The sequence below is a fragment of the Pristiophorus japonicus genome, unplaced genomic scaffold, assembly GCF_044704955.1.
Source record: "Pristiophorus japonicus isolate sPriJap1 unplaced genomic scaffold, sPriJap1.hap1 HAP1_SCAFFOLD_29, whole genome shotgun sequence".
NCBI lineage: Eukaryota > Metazoa > Chordata > Chondrichthyes > Pristiophoridae > Pristiophorus > Pristiophorus japonicus.
The window spans coordinates 7794176-7810975 of NW_027252668.1; the positions used below are offsets into that span (position 1 = coordinate 7794176).

Genomic DNA, 16800 nt, shown 5'->3' on the forward strand with positions numbered 1-16800 from the left:
CTTATACTCGCTGGAATTTAGAAGAATGAGAGGGGAACTCATAGAAACATTTACAATTTGGTCGGGAATGAGTAGGTTTGATGGCGTAAAAAGGTTCCCTCAGTCCGAATGCAGGAAGCCGAGTACAAGCGGTCACAGTCTAAGGATAAAGTGTAAACGATTTAGGACCGACACGAGGAGAAACTTCTTCACTCAGATCATTGTGAACCTCTGGAATTCTGTACCACAGAAAGATGTGGAACCCAGTTGGATAGATATACTCTAAAGAGAGTGAGATATGGCCCTCACGGCTAAAATGATCAAGGGGTATGGAGAGATATCAGGAAGGGGAAGTGAAGTTGCATGCTCAGCCATGATCATATTGAATGGTGGTGCTGGCTGGAATATACGAATGGCCTACTCCTGCACCTACTTTCTAAGTTTCTATGTTTCTATCTTCAGAATATGAGGTGCTTTGTTGTTCTTCGCCTTTTATTCGCAAAAATTAAACTCTAATTGCACTATCTTTAAACTTGAATGTGTCCGTAATGTGAGCATTGGTGGTTCAGGGGTAGAATTCTCGCCTGCCACGCGGGAGACCCGGGTTCGATTCCCGGCCAATGCAGTTTTTATGGAAGTATTTCGGAAACCGTGCATTTAAAAATTAAGCTGACCGACTGTTTAAAGCGCGGACACAGAGAGGAGCGGCTGTTAAATGAGCGGAGGCACAGATATACTTCTGTATAAAGAGCGGGAGCAGTGAGGAGCGCTTGTAAAGTGAGGGAGTAAAGGATTTGAGTCATTTTTCAAATAGCACGAGCAGAGGGAAGCGGCAATTTAAAAAGCGAGAACACACAAGAGTGGCTGTTTACAGTGCGGCAGCAGAGATGAGCGGGAGCAAGGCTGGGCGGCAGTTTAATAAGGAGGAGCAGAAAGGAGCGGCGGTACCGTTTCCTCGAGCTGTGGCGATTTACAATAATTCCATCAATGTAATATCTCCAAGTTTGCAAATCACACCAAGCTGGGTGGCAGAGCGAGCTGCGAGGAGGATGCTAGGAGGCTGCAGCGGGATTGGACAGATTAGGTGAATGGGCAAATGGATGGCACATGCCATATAATGTAGATAAGTGTGAGTTTTTCCACTTTGGTGGCAAAACCTTGAAGGTAGAATTTTATCTGAATGTTGACCGATTTGTAAAAGCGGAGGGGTATTGAGATCTGGGTATTTTGGTACATCAGTCGTTGAAATCATTCATAAATACGGGTACAGCATGCAGTAAAGGAAGCAAATGTCATGCTGGCCTTCATAGCGAGGAGATTAGGGTATCGGAGCATGGAGACTTGTACAGGATCTTGGTGAGACCAGACCTTGAGTGTTGTGTCCAGTTATGATCATCTAATCTGAGGAAGGACATTCTTGCTTTTGAGTGAGTGTAGCGAATATTCACCAGACTGATTCCAGGGATGGCAGGACTGACATGAAGAAAGACTGGATCGACTAGGCTTATACTCGCTGGAATTTAGAAGAATGAGAGGGGAACTCATCGAAACATTTACAATTTGGTCGGGAATGGACAGGTTTGATGGCGTAAAAAGGTTCCCGCAGTCCGAATGCAGGAAGCCGAGTACAAGCGGTCACAGTCTAAGGATAAAGTGTAAACGATTTAGGACCGACACGAGGAGAAACTTCTTCACTCAGATCATTGTGAACCTCTGGAATTCTGTACCACAGAAAGATGTGGAACCCAGTTGGATAGATATACTCTAAAGAGAGTGAGATATGGCCCTCACGGCTAAAATGATCAAGGGGTATGGAGAGATATCAGGAAGGGGAAGTGAAGTTGCATGCTCAGCCATGATCATATTGAATGGTGGTGCTGGCTGGAATATACGAATGGCCTACTCCTGCAACTACTTTCTAAGTTTCTATGTTTCTATCTTCAGAATATGAGGTGCTTTGTTGTTCTTCGCCTTTTATTAGCAAAAATTAAACTCTAATTGCACTATCTTTAAACTTGAATGTGTCTGTAATGTGAGCATTGGTGGTTCAGGGGTAGAATTCTCGCCTGCCACGCGGGAGACCCGGGTTCGATTCCCGGCCAATGCAGTTTTTATGGAAGTATTTCGGAAACCGTGCATTTAAAAATTAAGCTGACCGACAGTTTAAAGCGCGGACACAGAGAGGAGCGGCTGTTAAATGAGCGGAGGCACAGATATACATCTGTATAAAGAGCGGGAGCAGTGAGGAGCGCTTGTAAAGTGAGGGAGTAAAGGATTTGAGTCATTTTTCAAATAGCACGAGCAGAGGGAAGCGGCAATTTAAAAAGCGAGAACACACAAGAGTGGCTGTTTACAGTGCGGCAGCAGAGATGAGCGGGAGCAAGGCTGGGCGGCAGTTTAATAAGGACGAGCAGAAAGGAGCGGCGGTACCGTTTCCTCGAGCTGTGGCGATTTACAATAATTCCATCAATGTAATATCTCCAAGTTTGCAAATCACACCAAGCTGGGTGGCAGAGCGAGCTGCGAGGAGGATGCTAGGAGGCTGCAGCGGGATTGGACAGATTAGGTGGATGGCAGATGCCATATAATGAAGATAAGTGTGAGTTTATCCACTTTGGTGGCAAAACCTTGAAGGTAGAATGTTATCTGAATGTTGACCGATTTGTAAAAGCGGAGGGGTATTGAGATCTGGGTATTTTGGTACATCAGTCGTTGAAATCATTCATAAATACGGGTACAGCATGCAGTAAAGGAAGCAAATGTCATGCTGGCCTTCATAGCGAGGAGATTAGGGTATCGGAGCATGGAGACTTGTACAGGATCTTGGTGAGACCAGACCTTGAGTATTGTGTGCAGTTACGATCATCTAATCTGAGGAAGGACATTCTTGCTTTTGAGTGAGTGTAGCGAATATTCACCAGACTGATTCCAGGGATGGCAGGACTGACATGAAGAAAGACTGGATCGACTAGGCTTATACTCGCTGGAATTTAGAAGAATGAGAGGGGAACTCATAGAAACATTTACAATTTGGTCGGGAATGGACAGGTTTCATGGCGTAAAAAGGTTCCCGCAGTCCGAATGCAGGAAGCCGAGTACAAGCGGTCACAGTCTAAGGATAAAGTGTAAACGATTTAGGACCGACACGAGGAGAAACTTCTTCACTCAGATCATTGTGAACCTCTGGAATTCTGTACCACAGAAAGATGTGGAACCCAGTTGGATAGATATACTCTAAAGAGAGTGAGATATGGCCCTCATGGCTAAAATGATCAAGGGGTATGGAGAGATATCAGGAAGGGGAAGTGAAGTTGCATGCTCAGCCATGATCATATTGAATGGTGGTGCTGGCTGGAATATACGAATGGCCTACTCCTGCACCTACTTTCTAAGTTTCTATGTTTCTATCTTCAGAATATGAGGTGCTTTGTTGTTCTTCGCCTTTTATTAGCAAAAATTAAACTCTAATTGCACTATCTTTAAACTTGAATGTGTCCGTAATGTGAGCATTGGTGGTTCAGGGGTAGAATTCTCGCCTGCCACGCGGGAGACCCGGGTTCGATTCCCGGCCAATGCAGTTTTTATGGAAGTATTTCGGAAACCGTGCATTTAAAAATTAAGCTGACCGACTGTTTAAAGCGCGGACACAGAGAGGAGCGGTTGTTAAATGAGCGGAGGCACAGATATACTTCTGTATAAAGAGCGGGAGCAGTGAGGAGCGCTTGTAAAGTGAGGGAGTAAAGGATTTGAGTCATTTTTCAAATAGCACGAGCAGAGGGAAGCGGCAATTTAAAAAGCGAGAACACACAAGAGTGGCTGTTTACAGTGCGGCAGCAGAGATGAGCGGGAGCAAGGCTGGGCGGCAGTTTAATAAGGAGGAGCAGAAAGCAGCGGCGGTACCGTTTCCTCGAGCTGTGGCGATTTACAATAATTCCATCAATGTAATATCTCCAAGTTTGCAAATCACACCAAGCTGGGTGGCAGAGCGAGCTGCGAGGAGGATGCTAGGAGGCTGCAGCGGGATTGGACAGATTAGGTGGATGGCAGATGCCATATAATGTAGATAAGTGTGAGTTTTTCCACTTTGGTGGCAAAACCTTGAAGGTAGAATGTTATCTGAATGTTGACCGATTTGTAAAAGCGGAGGGGTATTGAGATCTGGGTATTTTGGTACATCAGTCGTTGAAATCATTCATAAATACGGGTGCAGCATGCAGTAAAGGAAGCAAATGTCATGCTGGCCTTCATAGCGAGGAGATTAGGGTATCGGAGCATGGAGACTTGTACAGGATCTTGGTGAGACCAGACCTTGAGTATTGTGTGCAGTTATGATCATCTAATCTGAGGAAGGACATTCTTGCTTTTGAGTGAGTGTAGCGAATATTCACCAGACTGATTCCAGGGATGGCAGGACTGACATGAAGAAAGACTGGATCGACTCGGCTTATACTCGCTGGAATTTAGAAGAATGAGAGGGGAACTCATAGAAACATTTACAATTTGGTCGGGAATGAGTAGGTTTGATGGCGTAAAAAGGTTCCCTCAGTCCGAATGCAGGAAGCCGAGTACAAGCGGTCACAGTCTAAGGATAAAGTGTAAACGATTTAGGACCGACACGAGGAGAAACTTCTTCACTCAGATCATTGTGAACCTCTGGAATTCTGTACCACAGAAAGATGTGGAACCCAGTTGGATAGATATACTCTAAAGAGAGTGAGATATGGCCCTCACGGCTAAAATGATCAAGGGGTATGGAGAGATATCAGGAAGGGGAAGTGAAGTTGCATGCTCAGCCATGATCATATTGAATGGTGGTGCTGGCTGGAATATACGAATGGCCTACTCCTGCACCTACTTTCTAAGTTTCTATGTTTCTATCTTCAGAATATGAGGTGCTTTGTTGTTCTTCGCCTTTTATTCGCAAAAATTAAACTCTAATTGCACTATCTTTAAACTTGAATGTGTCCGTAATGTGAGCATTGGTGGTTCAGGGGTAGAATTCTCGCCTGCCACGCGGGAGACCCGGGTTCGATTCCCGGCCAATGCAGTTTTTATGGAAGTATTTCGGAAACCGTGCATTTAAAAATTAAGCTGACCGACTGTTTAAAGCGCGGACACAGAGAGGAGCGGCTGTTAAATGAGCGGAGGCACAGATATACTTCTGTATAAAGAGCGGGAGCAGTGAGGAGCGCTTGTAAAGTGAGGGAGTAAAGGATTTGAGTCATTTTTCAAATAGCACGAGCAGAGGGAAGCGGCAATTTAAAAAGCGAGAACACACAAGAGTGGCTGTTTACAGTGCGGCAGCAGAGATGAGCGGGAGCAAGGCTGGGCGGCAGTTTAATAAGGAGGAGCAGAAAGGAGCGGCGGTACCGTTTCCTCGAGCTGTGGCGATTTACAATAATTCCATCAATGTAATATCTCCAAGTTTGCAAATCACACCAAGCTGGGTGGCAGAGCGAGCTGCGAGGAGGATGCTAGGAGGCTGCAGCGGGATTGGACAGATTAGGTGAATGGGCAAATGGATGGCACATGCCATATAATGTAGATAAGTGTGAGTTTTTCCACTTTGGTGGCAAAACCTTGAAGGTAGAATTTTATCTGAATGTTGACCGATTTGTAAAAGCGGAGGGGTATTGAGATCTGGGTATTTTGGTACATCAGTCGTTGAAATCATTCATAAATACGGGTACAGCATGCAGTAAAGGAAGCAAATGTCATGCTGGCCTTCATAGCGAGGAGATTAGGGTATCGGAGCATGGAGACTTGTACAGGATCTTGGTGAGACCAGACCTTGAGTGTTGTGTCCAGTTATGATCATCTAATCTGAGGAAGGACATTCTTGCTTTTGAGTGAGTGTAGCGAATATTCACCAGACTGATTCCAGGGATGGCAGGACTGACATGAAGAAAGACTGGATCGACTAGGCTTATACTCGCTGGAATTTAGAAGAATGAGAGGGGAACTCATCGAAACATTTACAATTTGGTCGGGAATGGACAGGTTTGATGGCGTAAAAAGGTTCCCGCAGTCCGAATGCAGGAAGCCGAGTACAAGCGGTCACAGTCTAAGGATAAAGTGTAAACGATTTAGGACCGACACGAGGAGAAACTTCTTCACTCAGATCATTGTGAACCTCTGGAATTCTGTACCACAGAAAGATGTGGAACCCAGTTGGATAGATATACTCTAAAGAGAGTGAGATATGGCCCTCACGGCTAAAATGATCAAGGGGTATGGAGAGATATCAGGAAGGGGAAGTGAAGTTGCATGCTCAGCCATGATCATATTGAATGGTGGTGCTGGCTGGAATATACGAATGGCCTACTCCTGCAACTACTTTCTAAGTTTCTATGTTTCTATCTTCAGAATATGAGGTGCTTTGTTGTTCTTCGCCTTTTATTAGCAAAAATTAAACTCTAATTGCACTATCTTTAAACTTGAATGTGTCTGTAATGTGAGCATTGGTGGTTCAGGGGTAGAATTCTCGCCTGCCACGCGGGAGACCCGGGTTCGATTCCCGGCCAATGCAGTTTTTATGGAAGTATTTCGGAAACCGTGCATTTAAAAATTAAGCTGACCGACAGTTTAAAGCGCGGACACAGAGAGGAGCGGCTGTTAAATGAGCGGAGGCACAGATATACATCTGTATAAAGAGCGGGAGCAGTGAGGAGCGCTTGTAAAGTGAGGGAGTAAAGGATTTGAGTCATTTTTCAAATAGCACGAGCAGAGGGAAGCGGCAATTTAAAAAGCGAGAACACACAAGAGTGGCTGTTTACAGTGCGGCAGCAGAGATGAGCGGGAGCAAGGCTGGGCGGCAGTTTAATAAGGACGAGCAGAAAGGAGCGGCGGTACCGTTTCCTCGAGCTGTGGCGATTTACAATAATTCCATCAATGTAATATCTCCAAGTTTGCAAATCACACCAAGCTGGGTGGCAGAGCGAGCTGCGAGGAGGATGCTAGGAGGCTGCAGCGGGATTGGACAGATTAGGTGAATGGGCAAATGGATGGCACATGCCATATAATGTAGATAAGTGTGAGTTTTTCCACTTTGGTGGCAAAACCTTGAAGGTAGAATTTTATCTGAATGTTGACCGATTTGTAAAAGCGGAGGGGTATTGAGATCTGGGTATTTTGATACATCAGTCGTTGAAATCATTCATAAATACGGGTACAGCATGCAGTAAAGGAAGCAAATGTCATGCTGGCCTTCATAGCGAGGAGATTAGGGTATCGGAGCATGGAGACTTGTACAGGATCTTGGTGAGACCAGACCTTGAGTATTGTGTGCAGTTATGATCATCTAATCTGAGGAAGGACATTCTTGCTTTTGAGTGAGTGTAGCGAATATTCACCAGACTGATTCCAGGGATGGCAGGACTGACATGAAGAAAGACTGGATCGACTAGGCTTATACTCGCTGGAATTTAGAAGAATGAGAGGGGAACTCATAGAAACATTTACAATTTGGTCGGGAATGGACAGGTTTGATGGCGTAAAAAGGTTCCCGCAGTCCGAATGCAGGAAGCCGAGTACAAGCGGTCACAGTCTAAGGATAAAGTGTAAACGATTTAGGACCGACACGAGGAGAAACTTCTTCACTCAGATCATTGTGAACCTCTGGAATTCTGTACCACAGAAAGATGTGGAACCCAGTTGGATAGATATACTCTAAAGAGAGTGAGATATGGCCCTCACGGCTAAAATGATCAAGGGGTATGGAGAGATATCAGGAAGGGGAAGTGAAGTTGCATGCTCAGCCATGATCATATTGAATGGTGGAGCTGGCTGGAATATACGAATGGCCTACTCCTGCACCTACTTTCTAAGTTTCTATGTTTCTATCTTCAGAATATGAGGTGCTTTGTTGTTCTTCGCCTTTTATTAGCAAAAATTAAACTCTAATTGCACTATCTTTAAACTTGAATGTGTCCGTAATGTGAGCATTGGTGGTTCAGGGGTAGAATTCTCGCCTGCCACGCGGGAGACCCGGGTTCGATTCCCGGCCAATGCAGTTTTTATGGAAGTATTTCGGAAACCGTGCATTTAAAAATTAAGCTGACCGACTGTTTAAAGCGCGGACACAGAGAGGACCGGCTGTTAAATGAGCGGAGGCACAGATATAGTTCTGTATAAAGAGCGGGAGCAGTGAGGAGCGCTTGTAAAGTGAGGGAGTAAAGGATTTGAGTCATTTTTCAAATAGCACGAGCAAAGGGAAGCGCCAATTTAAAAAGCGAGAACACACAGGAGTGGCTGTTTACAGTGCGGCAGCAGAGATGAGCGGGAGCAAGGCTGGGCGGCAGTTTAATAAGGAGGAGCAGAAAGGAGCGGCGGTACCGTTTCCTCGAGCTGTGGCGATTTACAATAATTCCATCAATGTAATATCTCCAAGTTTGCAAATCACACCAAGCTGGGTGGCAGAGCGAGCTGCGAGGAGGATGCTAGGAGGCTGCAGCGGGATTGGACAGATTAGGTGAATGGGCAAATGGATGGCACATGCCATATAATGTAGATAAGTGTGAGTTTTTCCACTTTGGTGGCAAAACCTTGAAGGTAGAATTTTATCTGAATGTTGACCGATTTGTAAAAGCGGAGGGGTATTGAGATCTGGGTATTTTGATACATCAGTCGTTGAAATCATTCATAAATACGGGTACAGCATGCAGTAAAGGAAGCAAATGTCATGCTGGCCTTCATAGCGAGGAGATTAGGGTATCGGAGCATGGAGACTTGTACAGGATCTTGGTGAGACCAGACCTTGAGTATTGTGTGCAGTTATGATCATCTAATCTGAGGAAGGACATTCTTGCTTTTGAGTGAGTGTAGCGAATATTCACCAGACTGATTCCAGGGATGGCAGGACTGACATGAAGAAAGACTGGATCGACTAGGCTTATACTCGCTGGAATTTAGAAGAATGAGAGGGGAACTCATAGAAACATTTACAATTTGGTCGGGAATGGACAGGTTTGATGGCGTAAAAAGGTTCTCGCAGTCCGAATGCAGGAAGCCGAGTACAAGCGGTCACAGTCTAAGGATAAAATGTAAACGATTTAGGACCGACACGAGGAGAAACTTCTTCACTCAGATCATTGTGAACCTCTGGAATTCTGTACCACAGAAAGATGTGGAACCCAGTTGGATAGATATACTCTAAAGAGAGTGAGATATGGCCCTCATGGCTAAAATGATCAAGGGGTATGGAGAGATATCAGGAAGGGGAAGTGAAGTTGCATGCTCAGCCATGATCATATTGAATGGTGGTGCTGGCTGGAATATACGAATGGCCTACTCCTGCACCTACTTTCTAAGTTTCTATGTTTCTATCTTCAGAATATGAGGTGCTTTGTTGTTCTTCGCCTTTTATTAGCAAAAATTAAACTCTAATTGCACTATCTTTAAACTTGAATGTGTCCGTAATGTGAGCATTGGTGGTTCAGGGGTAGAATTCTCGCCTGCCACGCGGGAGACCCGGGTTCGATTCCCGGCCAATGCAGTTTTTATGGAAGTATTTCGGAAACCGTGCATTTAAAAATTAAGCTGACCGACTGTTTAAAGCGCGCACACAGAGAGGAGCGGCTGTTAAATGAGCGGAGGCACAGATATACTTCTGTATAAAGAGCGGGAGCAGTGAGCAGCGCTTGTAAAGTGAGGGAGTAAAGGATTTGAGTCATTTTTCAAATAGCACGAGCAGAGGGAAGCGGCAATTTAAAAAGCGAGAACACACAAGAGTGGCTGTTTACAGTGCGGCAGCAGAGATGAGCGGGAGCAAGGCTGGGCGGCAGTTTAATAAGGAGGAGCAGAAAGGAGCGGCGGTACCGTTTCCTCGAGCTGTGGCGATTTACAATAATTCCATCAATGTAATATCTCCAAGTTTGCAAATCACACCAAGCTGGGTGGCAGAGCGAGCTGCGAGGAGGATGCTAGGAGGCTGCAGCGGGATTGGACAGATTAGGTGAATGGGCAAATGGATGGCACATGCCATATAATGTAGATAAGTGTGAGTTTTTCCACTTTGGTGGCAAAACCTTGAAGGTAGAATTTTATCTGAATGTTGACCGATTTGTAAAAGCGGAGGGGTATTGAGATCTGGGTATTTTGGTACATCAGTCGTTGAAATCATTCATAAATACGGGTACAGCATGCAGTAAAGGAAGCAAATGTCATGCTGGCCTTCATAGCGAGGAGATTAGGGTATCGGAGCATGGAGACTTGTACAGGATCTTGGTGAGACCAGACCTTGAGTATTGTGTGCAGTTACGATCATCTAATCTGAGGAAGGACATTCTTGCTTTTGAGTGAGTGCAGCGAATATTCACCAGACTGATTCCAGGGATGGCAGGACTGACATGAAGAAAGACTGGATCGACTAGGCTTATACTCGCTGGAATTTAGAAGAATGAGAGGGGAACTCATAGAAACATTTACAATTTGGTCGGTAATGGACAGGTTTGATGGCGTAAAAAGGTTCCCGCAGTCCGAATGCAGGAAGCCGAGTACAAGCGGTCACAGTCTAAGGATAAAGTGTAAACGATTTAGGACCGACACGAGGAGAAACGTCTTCACTCAGATCATTGTGAACCTCTGGAATTCTGTACCACAGAAAGATGTGGAACCCAGTTGGATAGATATACTCTAAAGAGAGTGAGATATGGCCCTCACGGCTAAAATGATCAAGGGGTATGGAGAGATATCAGGAAGGGGAAGTGAAGTTGCATGCTCAGCCATGATCATATTGAATGGTGGAGCTGGCTGGAATATACGAATGGCCTACTCCTGCACCTACTTTCTAAGTTTCTATGTTTCTATCTTCAGAATATGAGGTGCTTTGTTGTTCTTCGCCTTTTATTAGCAAAAATTAAACTCTAATTGCACTATCTTTAAACTTGAATGTGTCCGTAATGTAAGCATTGGTGGTTAAGGGGTAGAATTCTCGCCTGCCACGCGGGAGACCCGGGTTCGATTCCCGGCCAATGCAGTTTTTATGGAAGTATTTCGGAAACCGTGCATTTAAAAATTAAGCTGACCGACTGTTTAAAGCGCGGACACAGAGAGGACCGGCTGTTAAATGAGCGGAGGCACAGATATAGTTCTGTATAAAGAGCGGGAGCAGTGAGGAGCGCTTGTAAAGTGAGGGAGTAAAGGATTTGAGTCATTTTTCAAATAGCACGAGCAAAGGGAAGCGCCAATTTAAAAAGCGAGAACACACAGGAGTGGCTGTTTACAGTGCGGCAGCAGAGATGAGCGGGAGCAAGGCTGGGCGGCAGTTTAATAAGGAGGAGCAGAAAGGAGCGGCGGTACCGTTTCCTCGAGCTGTGGCGATTTACAATAATTCCATCAATGTAATATCTCCAAGTTTGCAAATCACACCAAGCTGGGTGGCAGAGCGAGCTGCGAGGAGGATGCTAGGAGGCTGCAGCGGGATTGGACAGATTAGGTGAATGGGCAAATGGATGGCACATGCCATATAATGTAGATAAGTGTGAGTTTTTCCACTTTGGTGGCAAAACCTTGAAGGTAGAATTTTATCTGAATGTTGACCGATTTGTAAAAGCGGAGGGGTATTGAGATCTGGGTATTTTGATACATCAGTCGTTGAAATAATTCATAAATACGGGTACAGCATGCAGTAAAGGAAGCAAATGTCATGCTGGCCTTCATAGCGAGGAGATTAGGGTATCGGAGCATGGAGACTTGTACAGGATCTTGGTGAGACCAGACCTTGAGTATTGTGTGCAGTTATGATCATCTAATCTGAGGAAGGACATTCTTGCTTTTGAGTGAGTGTAGCGAATATTCACCAGACTGATTCCAGGGATGGCAGGACTGACATGAAGAAAGACTGGATCGACTAGGCTTATACTCGCTGGAATTTAGAAGAATGAGAGGGGAACTCATAGAAACATTTACAATTTGGTCGGGAATGGACAGGTTTGATGGCGTAAAAAGGTTCTCGCAGTCCGAATGCAGGAAGCCGAGTACAAGCGGTCACAGTCTAAGGATAAAATGTAAACGATTTAGGACCGACACGAGGAGAAACTTCTTCACTCAGATCATTGTGAACCTCTGGAATTCTGTACCACAGAAAGATGTGGAACCCAGTTGGATAGATATACTCTAAAGAGAGTGAGATATGGCCCTCATGGCTAAAATGATCAAGGGGTATGGAGAGATATCAGGAAGGGGAAGTGAAGTTGCATGCTCAGCCATGATCATATTGAATGGTGGTGCTGGCTGGAATATACGAATGGCCTACTCCTGCACCTACTTTCTAAGTTTCTATGTTTCTATCTTCAGAATATGAGGTGCTTTGTTGTTCTTCGCCTTTTATTAGCAAAAATTAAACTCTAATTGCACTATCTTTAAACTTGAATGTGTCCGTAATGTGAGCATTGGTGGTTCAGGGGTAGAATTCTCGCCTGCCACGCGGGAGACCCGGGTTCGATTCCCGGCCAATGCAGTTTTTATGGAAGTATTTCGGAAACCGTGCATTTAAAAATTAAACTGACCGACTGTTTAAAGCGCGCACACAGAGAGGAGCGGCTGTTAAATGAGCGGAGGCACAGATATACTTCTGTATAAAGAGCGGGAGCAGTGAGGAGCGCTTGTAAAGTGAGGGAGTAAAGGATTTGAGTCATTTTTCAAATAGCACGAGCAGAGGGAAGCGGCAATTTAAAAAGCGAGAACACACAAGAGTGGCTGTTTACAGTGCGGCAGCAGAGATGAGCGGGAGCAAGGCTGGGCGGCAGTTTAATAAGGAGGAGCAGAAAGGAGCGGCGGTACCGTTTCCTCGAGCTGTGGCGATTTACAATAATTCCATCAATGTAATATCTCCAAGTTTGCAAATCACACCAAGCTGGGTGGCAGAGCGAGCTGCGAGGAGGATGCTAGGAGGCTGCAGCGGGATTGGACAGATTAGGTGAATGGGCAAATGGATGGCACATGCCATATAATGTAGATAAGTGTGAGTTTTTCCACTTTGGTGGCAAAACCTTGAAGGTAGAATTTTATCTGAATGTTGACCGATTTGTAAAAGCGGAGGGGTATTGAGATCTGGGTATTTTGGTACATCAGTCGTTGAAATCATTCATAAATACGGGTACAGCATGCAGTAAAGGAAGCAAATGTCATGCTGGCCTTCATAGCGAGGAGATTAGGGTATCGGAGCATGGAGACTTGTACAGGATCTTGGTGAGACCAGACCTTGAGTATTGTGTGCAGTTACGATCATCTAATCTGAGGAAGGACATTCTTGCTTTTGAGTGAGTGCAGCGAATATTCACCAGACTGATTCCAGGGATGGCAGGACTGACATGAAGAAAGACTGGATCGACTAGGCTTATACTCGCTGGAATTTAGAAGAATGAGAGGGGAACTCATAGAAACATTTACAATTTGGTCGGTAATGGACAGGTTTGATGGCGTAAAAAGGTTCCCGCAGTCCGAATGCAGGAAGCCGAGTACAAGCGGTCACAGTCTAAGGATAAAGTGTAAACGATTTAGGACCGACACGAGGAGAAACGTCTTCACTCAGATCATTGTGAACCTCTGGAATTCTGTACCACAGAAAGATGTGGAACCCAGTTGGATAGATATACTCTAAAGAGAGTGAGATATGGCCCTCACGGCTAAAATGATCAAGGGGTATGGAGAGATATCAGGAAGGGGAAGTGAAGTTGCATGCTCAGCCATGATCATATTGAATGGTGGAGCTGGCTGGAATATACGAATGGCCTACTCCTGCACCTACTTTCTAAGTTTCTATGTTTCTATCTTCAGAATATGAGGTGCTTTGTTGTTCTTCGCCTTTTATTAGTAAAAATTAAACTCTAATTGCACTATCTTTAAACTTGAATGTGTCCGTAATGTAAGCATTGGTGGTTCAGGGGTAGAATTCTCGCCTGCCACGCGGGAGACCCGGGTTCGATTCCCGGCCAATGCAGTTTTTATGGAAGTATTTCGGAAACCGTGCATTTAAAAATTAAGCTGACCGACTGTTTAAAGCGCGGACACAGAGAGGAGCGGCTGTTAAATGAGCGGAGGCACAGATATACTTCTGTAAAAAGAGCGGGAGCAGTGAGGAGCGCTTGTAAAGTGAGGGAGTAAAGGATTTGAGTCATTTTTCAAATAGCACGAGCAGAGGGAAGCGCCAATTTAAAAAGCGAGAACACACAAGAGTGGCTGTTTACAGTGCGGCAGCAGAGATGAGCGGGAGCAAGGCTGGGCGGCAGTTTAATAAGGAGGAGCAGAAAGGAGCGGCGGTACCGTTTCCTCGAGCTGTGGCGATTTACAATAATTCCATCAATGTAATATCTCCAAGTTTGCAAATCACACCAAGCTGGGTGGCAGAGCGAGCTGCGAGGAGGATGCTAGGAGGCTGCAGCGGGATTGGACAGATTAGGTGGATGGCAGATGCCATATAATGAAGATAAGTGTGAGTTTATCCACTTTGGTGGCAAAACCTTGAAGGTAGAATGTTATCTGAATGTTGACCGATTTGTAAAAGCGGAGGGGTATTGAGATCTGTGTATTTTGGTACATCAGTCGTTGAAATCATTCATAAATACGGGTACAGCATGCAGTAAAGGAAGCAAATGTCATGCTGGCCTTCATAGCGAGGAGATTAGGGTATCGGAGCATGGAGACTTGTACAGGATCTTGGTGAGACCAGACCTTGAGTATTGTGTGCAGTTACGATCATCTAATCTGAGGAAGGACATTCTTGCTTTTGAGTGAGTGTAGCGAATATTCACCAGACTGATTCCAGGGATGGCAGGACTGACATGAAGAAAGACTGGATCGACTAGGCTTATACTCGCTGGAATTTAGAAGAATGAGAGGGGAACTCATAGAAACATTTACAATTTGGTCGGGAATGGACAGGTTTGATGGCGTAAAAAGGTTCCCGCAGTCCGAATGCAGGAAGCCGAGTACAAGCGGTCACAGTCTAAGGATAAAGTGTAAACGATTTAGGACCGACACGAGGAGAAACTTCTTCACTCAGATCATTGTGAACCTCTGGAATTCTGTACCACAGAAAGATGTGGAACCCAGTTGGATAGATATACTCTAAAGAGAGTGAGATATGGCCCTCATGGCTAAAATGATCAAGGGGTATGGAGAGATATCAGGAAGGGGAAGTGAAGTTGCATGCTCAGCCATGATCATATTGAATGGTGGTGCTGGCTGGAATATACGAATGGCCTACTCCTGCACCTACTTTCTAAGTTTCTATGTTTCTATCTTCAGAATATGAGGTGCTTTGTTGTTCTTCGCCTTTTATTAGCAAAAATTAAACTCTAATTGCACTATCTTTAAACTTGAATGTGTCCGTAATGTGAGCATTGGTGGTTCAGGGGTAGAATTCTCGCCTGCCACGCGGGAGACCCGGGTTCGATTCCCGGCCAATGCAGTTTTTAATGGAAGTATTTCGGAAACCGTGCATTTAAAAATTAAGCTGACCGACTGTTTGAAGCGCGGACACAGAGAGGAGCGGCTGTTAAATGAGCGGAGGCACAGATATACTTCTGTATAAAGTGCGGGAGCAGTGAGGAGCGCTTGTAAAGTGAGGGAGTAAAGGATTTGAGTCATTTTTCAAATAGCACGAGCAGAGGGAAGCGCCAATTTAAAAAGCGAGAACACACAAGAGTGGCTGTTTACAGTGCGGCAGCAGAAATGAGCGGGAGCAAGGCTGGGCGGCAGTTTAATAAGGAGGAGCAGAAAGGAGCGGCGGTACCGTTTCCTCGAGCTGTGGCGATTTACAATAATTCCATCAATGTAATATCTCCAAGTTTGCAAATCACACCAAGCTGGGTGGCAGAGCAAGCTGCGAGGAGGATGCTAGGAGGCTGCAGCGGGATTGGACAGATTAGGTGAATGGGCAAATGGATGGCACATGCCATATAATGTAGATAAGTGTGAGTTTTTCCACTTTGGTGGCAAAACCTTGAAGGTAGAATTTTATCTGAATGTTGACCGATTTGTAAAAGCGGAGGGGTATTGAGATCTGGGTATTTTGGTACATCAGTCGTTGAAATCATTCATAAATACGGGTACAGCATGCAGTAAAGGAAGCAAATGTCATGCTGGCCTTTATAGCGAGGAGATTAGGGTATCGGAGCATGGAGACTTGTACAAGATCTTGGCGAGACCAGACCTTGAGTATTGTGTGCAGTTATGATCATCTAATCTGAGGAAGGACATTCTTGCTTTTGAGTGAGTGTAGCGAATATTCACCAGACTGATTCCAGGGATGGCAGGACTGACATGAAGAAAGACTGGATCGACTAGGCTTATACTCGCTGGAATTTAGAAGAATGAGAGGGGAACTCATAGAAACATTTACAATTTGGTCGGGAATGGACACGTTTGATGGCGTAAAAAGGTTCTCGCAGTCCGAATGCAGGAAGCCGAGTACAAGCGGTCACAGTCTAAGGATAAAGTGTAAACGATTTAGGACCGACACGAGGAGAAACTTCTTCACTCAGATCATTGTGAACCTCTGGAATTCTGTACCACAGAAAGATGTGGAACCCAGTTGGATAGATATACTCTAAAGAGAGTGAGATATGGCCCTCATGGCTAAAATGATCAAGGGGTATGGAGAGATATCAGGAAGGGGAAGTGAAGTTGCATGCTCAGCCATGATCATATTGAATGGTGGTGCTGGCTGGAATATACGAATGGCCTACTCCTGCACCTACTTTCTAAGTTTCTATGTTTCTATCTTCAGAATATGAGGTGCTTTGTTGTTCTTCGCCTTTTATGAGCAAAAATTAAACTCTAATTGCACTATCTTTAAACTTGAATGTGTCCGTAATGTGA

At 45.0% G+C, this 16800-nt stretch overlaps 1 protein-coding gene and 11 non-coding genes across 12 annotated transcripts in view; all 12 read left to right on the forward strand.

Moving 5' to 3' along the window:
* Positions 1-16800, forward strand: part of LOC139248232 (zinc finger protein 84-like) — a 1036220-nt gene that overhangs the window by 643301 nt on the left and 376119 nt on the right. The window lies entirely within an intron of this gene.
* Positions 534-604, forward strand: trnag-gcc (transfer RNA glycine (anticodon GCC)). The gene has a single exon. It is a non-coding gene; the product is annotated as a tRNA-Gly (tRNA).
* trnag-gcc (transfer RNA glycine (anticodon GCC)) lies at positions 2016-2086 on the forward strand. Its single transcript has one exon. It is a non-coding gene; the product is annotated as a tRNA-Gly (tRNA).
* trnag-gcc (transfer RNA glycine (anticodon GCC)) lies at positions 3486-3556 on the forward strand. Its single transcript has one exon. It is a non-coding gene; the product is annotated as a tRNA-Gly (tRNA).
* On the forward strand, positions 4956-5026 carry trnag-gcc (transfer RNA glycine (anticodon GCC)). Its single transcript has one exon. It is a non-coding gene; the product is annotated as a tRNA-Gly (tRNA).
* On the forward strand, positions 6438-6508 carry trnag-gcc (transfer RNA glycine (anticodon GCC)). The gene has a single exon. It is a non-coding gene; the product is annotated as a tRNA-Gly (tRNA).
* trnag-gcc (transfer RNA glycine (anticodon GCC)) lies at positions 7920-7990 on the forward strand. Its single transcript has one exon. It is a non-coding gene; the product is annotated as a tRNA-Gly (tRNA).
* Positions 9402-9472, forward strand: trnag-gcc (transfer RNA glycine (anticodon GCC)). Its single transcript has one exon. It is a non-coding gene; the product is annotated as a tRNA-Gly (tRNA).
* trnag-gcc (transfer RNA glycine (anticodon GCC)) lies at positions 10884-10954 on the forward strand. Its single transcript has one exon. It is a non-coding gene; the product is annotated as a tRNA-Gly (tRNA).
* On the forward strand, positions 12366-12436 carry trnag-gcc (transfer RNA glycine (anticodon GCC)). Its single transcript has one exon. It is a non-coding gene; the product is annotated as a tRNA-Gly (tRNA).
* Positions 13848-13918, forward strand: trnag-gcc (transfer RNA glycine (anticodon GCC)). The gene has a single exon. It is a non-coding gene; the product is annotated as a tRNA-Gly (tRNA).
* On the forward strand, positions 15318-15388 carry trnag-gcc (transfer RNA glycine (anticodon GCC)). The gene has a single exon. It is a non-coding gene; the product is annotated as a tRNA-Gly (tRNA).